Below are 7,067 nucleotides of genomic sequence, written 5' to 3'. Positions count from 1 at the left end.
GCCATCAATCTTGGCCATTCATGGGAATTATTTCTTGAAATCAGTTGCGCGCACGCGTGCATCTGATTTTTTGGGTTGCGCAGACCCGCGCAATTGATATCATTTGCATGGACTCACGCAAACCACCTCAAAGACACTTCTCTTGTTTCTTTTTGTATTTGTCTTACTTTTCAATCTTCCTTTCTTCAATTCTTTCTCATTTTTATGCATCGACAGATGCCCCCTTAATCCTTTCTTTGTTTCCTCAAAAATAAAGAAAAAGGATAAAAAAAAAATTCACCCTGACGAGGTTTGTGCGGGTCCGTGCAACTGAAACCCGCGTACCATACTCGACCCCTTAGAGTATAAATACCCCAATCCTTTTTTCATTATGCACATTACTCTTTGTAGTGAACCTCTGTCGCTCTAAATTTCCCCCGCGCCACAAACTCCTCTTACGCGAACCCGCGCAACATATTTCGCTTTGGGCGAACCTGCGCAACGGTCCTCTCGTTCACGCAAGCCTTTTGGCCTTTCCGCAGCCCCGTGCAACCAGGACTTGACAATTTTCTAGCTCTTGGTCCTTTTTCCAGAACTTAGACAAATTTTCAACTTTTCTTTAAACCTTTTCTTTAATTACCTTCAAGTCTTCAACCCAATTTCCATTATAGCCCATATCAAGCGAACATACCGCGCTGTAGGCCTTCTTACTGAACAACCCTCTCACCCGGATTTGCCAGATTCATCTTCTTACCATCATTCCCCTTCTTCCGATTAACCGCCTGCCAAACGCACTAAAACCACTGCCCGCAACCCCTAGTATTTCAAAGAACCTGTACTACCCACTTTCAACTTTACCGACCGCATCTCTTCCTTAGACTCTCTTATCCATCAAGCAATTGCGATGGGAGACCTGGAACGACCTCCAAAGCATGGTCGTGAGTATGATTGGGACGAGTGGTTGAAAACAACCGCGCACATCCGCACAGATAGCGAAAGACCTCATGTCTGAGAAGACACCCCTCCTGCTTCTCGTTCAAAGAAGACTTGCCGAAACAAGGTGAAGGAGTTCGAGGAGAAGATTAAGGAGCACAACAAGAAGAAGCTCCAGAACTCCTGGGAATCAGTCCAAGTTATTGAGGGCATCATGAAGTTCGATAATCCTCACTCGGAGGGTATGACGGTGATTCCCATCAAGCTTCATCGCCACCAATCCATGCTCGATTGCGAGCCGAGGAATTATATAGATGGAGAAAAACTGATATACACTTCCTCGTGGGCAACGAGAGAACAACGCATCCTTGAGGGGATATTACAAGAACACAAGCCGCAGCAAAGCATTGGTGAAGTGCACCCCATGATTTTTCTAACTCCTTTTCACAATCCTCACAACCTCTTCCTCACATATTTCTATGAAACCATCAGGCAACACTTCAGAAATCGGGAGCAACTCTGGGGGCCTGAAGATTTCCGAACAAGAGGCCTGCTCACTTCGAGGCATTATTACTCAGATTGGGCAGAAGCCATCTTGGAAAAGCACGCGGGTACGCTTGGCAAGATTGGCTTGTATGATGCTATAGAAGTTACATCTCAATACTTCTATAAGGAACCAACTGTGATGAAGGGTTTTCTCGAGTACTGGTCTCCCACCACCAACTCTTTCCACCTGCCATTTGGTGAGATGAGTATCACACTCTGAGATCTCCACCGAATAGCAGGCCTTCCATTAACAGGCAAATTCTATGATGAATTCGTCCTGTCTAACAGAGAGCTGGCCATCGTATCTTCTCCTGATCGCAAGCCTTCCATCTCTGAGACCACCATCGAACTCTTCAGAGAGATGGGAAATTTCCAAACATCCATAAGCTTTCTCCTCTGTAGTAGCTGACACATTTCTCCAGGGCCCTCAGGCATTTTCGAATCTAGGAATCAACTTCCCTTTTTCTTTCATCTTTTTATTATACATTTCTTTATATCAATGTTTTACTTTTCCTTGCAGATTTCGTGATTGTCGATCTAAAGAGCTCACAGAACTTCACAAAAATATCAAGGAACGAGCGGAGTACAGTTTATTCGGGGAGCTTGCGGCCTTCCTAGCTTATTGGCTGAACATCGTGGTACTCCCAAGCTCAAAATGGGCAGATGTTATTCACCTTACAGTCTTCGTTGTTGTCGGCGCTTTGGCAAGACACAAGTATTCTCTCGCACCTCCAGTGTTGTGTTTTATTTACAGAGCCCTCGGAGAAGTAGCCACCCATGTTAAGAACCCTACCATCGGAGCTTCATCAGCACACACTTCATGGCATTATTTCACTGGCTGGCTGGGAGTTTACTTTCCTTGGACTTTTGAAGCGCTAGAGAAGGCGTACGTTCATCCTGCACATCTCCCGATCTGGTTCTTCCAACAAAGGGCTATGGCTAAAAGGTCATACAATTGGGTGGCCAACAAAATCAGAGATACTGATCAAGTGGATTTCTTTCAATTCCGTCTCCATCACTATATCGAAGATACTGACATGGTGGACCAGGCTAAACTCACAGTAGCAGAAAGAGCTTTCTTCCTCTCCATTCGCTCTTGCAGTCCACCCCTTCAAGAAGGAACAGAGTTTTGGCGAGAGCCCTATTATCCCAGTCGCTTCGCCGGCCAATTTGGCTATGACCAAGCTGTGCCAGAAGACTGCGGATTGGTCACTAAGAAAATGTGTTGCTATGGAACTGGTCCTATCAATTGGGCCATGATATGGAAACAGCTGTTAGGCAGTCGCGTGGATTCTTTCTTCATAATCCCCCAGTTACGACCGTACAGTTCGTACTTCTTATAGCTAGATGCGGTGGTGGGATCACCAATCATTCTTAGTCAACAATTGTTTACTAGTGGATTCACTCATCTGGCTTCATCTGCCCAGGCTGAGGGGTAGAAAAGTTGAAGACGGAATCGTCTTCATACCAGAGAAGGGTCATGCATCTCATCATGGTGAAATTTGCAGAAAGATATCACTAGAAGATCCAATTTGTGAGAAGAAGCCCATTAATACTTTGGACGGCTGGATTGCTCACGGAGTTTTGATGGAATTTAAGCAAGTCCCTCGTGATTTTGGTGGCCGAGTTACAAATGATGTCGAATGAACATATTCTCCTATTCTGGCAGAAATTGCGGCAGCTCAATATGAGCCAGCCCCTCCTTTACAGCCTACTCCTCCTGGTTCATCCTCTCTTATGACCAGATCTCAAGCGCTCTTACAAGCGTCACCATCTGTTCCTCAAGAAGGAGGCAGACAGGTCTCCACATTCGCTTCGGTCCCAGCTAGCAGAGAGCCTCAACCAGAAAGTAGCCGAGCTGCTTCTTCTAAAGGAAAGCAAGTTATGATTGAAGAAGTAGATAAAGAAAGCTTAGAGATGAAAGTTTGGCTTCTTCATCAGAGGGTATTGCTTCTATGGAATATGAAGATGATGAGGACGACGAAAGCGGCGAGGATAAAGATGACGATTTTGAGGAAGGAGAAGTTGATATAAACGGAGAGGAGGATGTAGTCGCGGAAAATGTTGAAACAGAACACCTTCCTGTGGCTTCTGAAACTCTTCCTAGTGCCAATATTCCTGCAAATCCCCTGCGATAATAAAGGAGGAAGAAGAACCTTTAGATTACAGAGAACACGAATATTCGCCAGGTAAGGAAAGTTTAATTTCATATGTATTTATATGCGTATTTAGTGCTCATGTTGTTAATGTCGAGACGAGTGATACTCCTCCTATAAATCCTCCTAGAACTACATCAGTAATTTTGTCAAGAGCTCCTCTGGTTCCATTGGCGGCACCGAAAGTGGTGGCCCATGAAATTATATTTCTAGTAGAGACCACTGATTTGCATACTCCAACCACTAGAGATTCGAGTATAAAGGCCAAAGTGCCTTCTTTCGTTGACATGTTAGGGGCTGGTCCTTCTATAGTTCAGGAAATTCCTCCTCCCGTTAATCATACTTTTGCGGTAGGTATATATTGATTGCTTTATTAAGAGTTGTACATCTTTTAACTTTCTATTACTATTTCTGAATTCTTTCCTTCTTTATACTATAGGAACCCCTCCTCGCAGTGGAGCGGTAAGTTCTGAGTCCATGGCCACTGCATCTGAATTGTCATCCTTCGCGAAGGTTCCTGGCCACAAGATGCTTTTGATGAAGAATTCTTTGTCAGCAATAGTTCACATCTTTAGAGACCCTGGATAATGGTCAGACCTGGATATTGCTCCTGAAATTCTGAAAAGTTCTACAAGAATGGCGAAGATCAACATCTCCACTTTGCGTGATTCTCTTCTCAAATTTCACGATTTAATAATCTCTTTGGCATTAGCGGAGAATGTTACAATTGTTCCTGAAATCCTGAAATATGGAAAGCAGCTGACTCTGTCCAAGGAAAAGGCTTCTCTCATTACTTTCGCTATTTCTGAATTTGACCAGGAATAATTAGTTCTTCAAGAACAGTTGAAGGCCTATACTAAGGACAGAGTAGTTATTCGAGACCGCATCGCCGCTCTGAAAGAGGAGATCTTGCAGCTAGAGTTGAAGGATCGCGAGAAGGAATCTTCCATAAAGGAGATCGAGGAAAGGATACAAGTCAATATTCAGTCTGCTAATGCTGAGAAGTCCGAACTACTTAAGAGCGAAGAGATGATTGCATCATTGGAAGATGAACTGGCTGGTATTCCTGATCAAGTAAAGATCATTCTCGAGGAAAAGTCAAAACATGCCACAGCTCAGATGCAATTAAAGGAGGACTTGTAAAAATATATGGGGATAGTAGGAATTATAGAAGAACTTTAAGTATGTAATTTCTTTTGTGTATATGTTTTTGAACAAGTAATTTCTTTTGATTCTCAGCATATGAATACATGATAATATTTTAGGATATTTTATTCTTCTATGCATTTCTACATCACAAATCATTTCAAACATATTTATCTATGCAATCTTGACATAATATTTAATGAGGAAATAATTATAAAACAACAACATTTTATGCTTGTTAGTGCGGAATTTCCTATATGATTTTTTATTGGCGGTGCTAAGTTTCAATTTAGTCAGTTACACACAGTTTAAGCTCTTGAGTAGTGGAGCCTACGTAATTTTTTAGACTCTTGAGTAGTGGAGTCGGTTCTCACGTGATGGTCTCTATAACTCTTAGAAGTTCACTGAATTTCTCACAGCCTAGTGAGTTCATAAATCGCGATCCATCAGAGGGACCCAGTGAAGCTACCGGGGCCATGAACTCGGTTGAAATTACGCACAGGGTTGGCCGCAGTAACTCTCTAGAGTTCACAGGGCTGGCAAGGCGACCTTCGGGGTACCAAATCTAGGGCCGCCAGTCCATCAATGAGTAGGTTTAAGCCATTCCTCATGAGTTAGTACTGAAATTAAGCCAAAGATCTGGGAGGTCTTACGTGTGATTGGCCTATTTATGGACATGGGCAAAGAACTCACACTACGGCCCGCGTTTTCCTCGCCTGCAAGGTCGGACCCATTCATGGGAGGGCATTTTCCTCCATTCCCCGTGACACTGTTGGAAAGCTATACAGACAGCATTGGTCTCACAGTGACTGATCGTTGAGGACTTTTTGACCTTTTAAGCTTTTAGTCACTGGCTCCATCAGCTGCCCGCATGTGTATGCATATGATGACCTTTACGGGCTTTTTAATGTCACTGCCTTCTCATTGCTGCTCGAATGGCGAAAATGATAGGCCTTAAGCGTAGTTGGTCATTTTAGGGCTTGGCTAGGCTGCCTGGAAAGATAAAAGTAGGTGGCCATCGTTGTCGCGAGGATGATAGACATATCTGCCTGAGATTGATAATATGTCACCACTTCTGCTAATATCTTCAACGATAATCATATGTGATGTTTATAATATATCAGCTTGGTGACGATACTAATTTCAACAGAATTTCGTAGAACTCGCTTGATAATGACGATGAGCACTTTCTTTTCATAGTACTTGCTGGTACATAGTCTTGATATGCTTACAAATTTCTTCTCTATTCATTCATCTGATAATACATAGCCGTGGTCTTACTTATTCTTGCCCCCTTTTAATACAGAATTATTGTTATGATAATATTCTGGATCAAAATCAGTAATGTCTTCATGGACGGTATCATTTGATGAAGCGAGCATTAATCGGTATACTGATACCTTGTCCATCTTGATCCACGACTCTGTATGCATTATTGGAGTACACCTCTTTTATTATGTACGGCCCATCCCATTTAGGCTCGAATTTGCCCCCTGTTCGACAGGTGACCACTATAGGTCTTTTCAACATCAGTACCATATCCCCCTTTTTGAAAGAGTAATATTTAACTCGTTTATCAAAGGCGACCGATATCCTTGCCTGATACGACTGCAATCGCTTTTGGGCTGCTAGACGTTTCTCGTCAAGCAAATCCAGTTCTTTCAGGCTTATTTTTGCATTTTCATCATCTGTAATAGACTGATGTACAGCCACTCTGAGTGATGCTACTCGTATTTCGATCAGGATTACTGCTTCTATACCATAGACTAGCGAATACGGTGTTGCTCTTGTTGTTGTTCGGTGAGTAGTTCTGTATACCCACAATGCTTCTTGTAACCATTCATCCCAATCTTGTTTGTTCCCTGTTACTGTTTTCTTCAGTATCTTGACTATTGTTTTATTAAACGCCTAATCCATTGGCCGATGGATAGTAAGGTGTTGAGAATGAATGATGAATACTAAATTTCTGATATAGCTTTTCCATGCCTCTGTTTTTTAAGGGAGTGTCATTATCTGTGACGATCTTCTTCAGAAAATCATGGCGATATATTATTGCGTGCCGAATGAAATTAACCACATCATTTTCCTTAACATTGCGTAATGTTACTGTTTCTGTCTACTTGGAGAAATAATCTGTTGTTGCCAAGATATATCGCTTTCCTTTAAACGAAGGCAGATTTATGGGACCAATGATGTCAAGTCCCCAAGCTGAAAAGGGCCAAGAAGCGACCGATTGATGTAGGTTTTCTAGAGGAACGTGTATAACATCTCCGTAAATCTAACATTCATGATACTGCTTTGCGTAAT

The sequence above is a fragment of the Magnolia sinica genome, chromosome 4 (assembly GCF_029962835.1).
Source record: "Magnolia sinica isolate HGM2019 chromosome 4, MsV1, whole genome shotgun sequence".
NCBI classification, from domain to species: domain Eukaryota; kingdom Viridiplantae; phylum Streptophyta; class Magnoliopsida; order Magnoliales; family Magnoliaceae; genus Magnolia; species Magnolia sinica.
The sequence above is the reverse complement of the archived record's forward strand: the minus strand, read 5'-3'. Positions refer to the sequence as shown.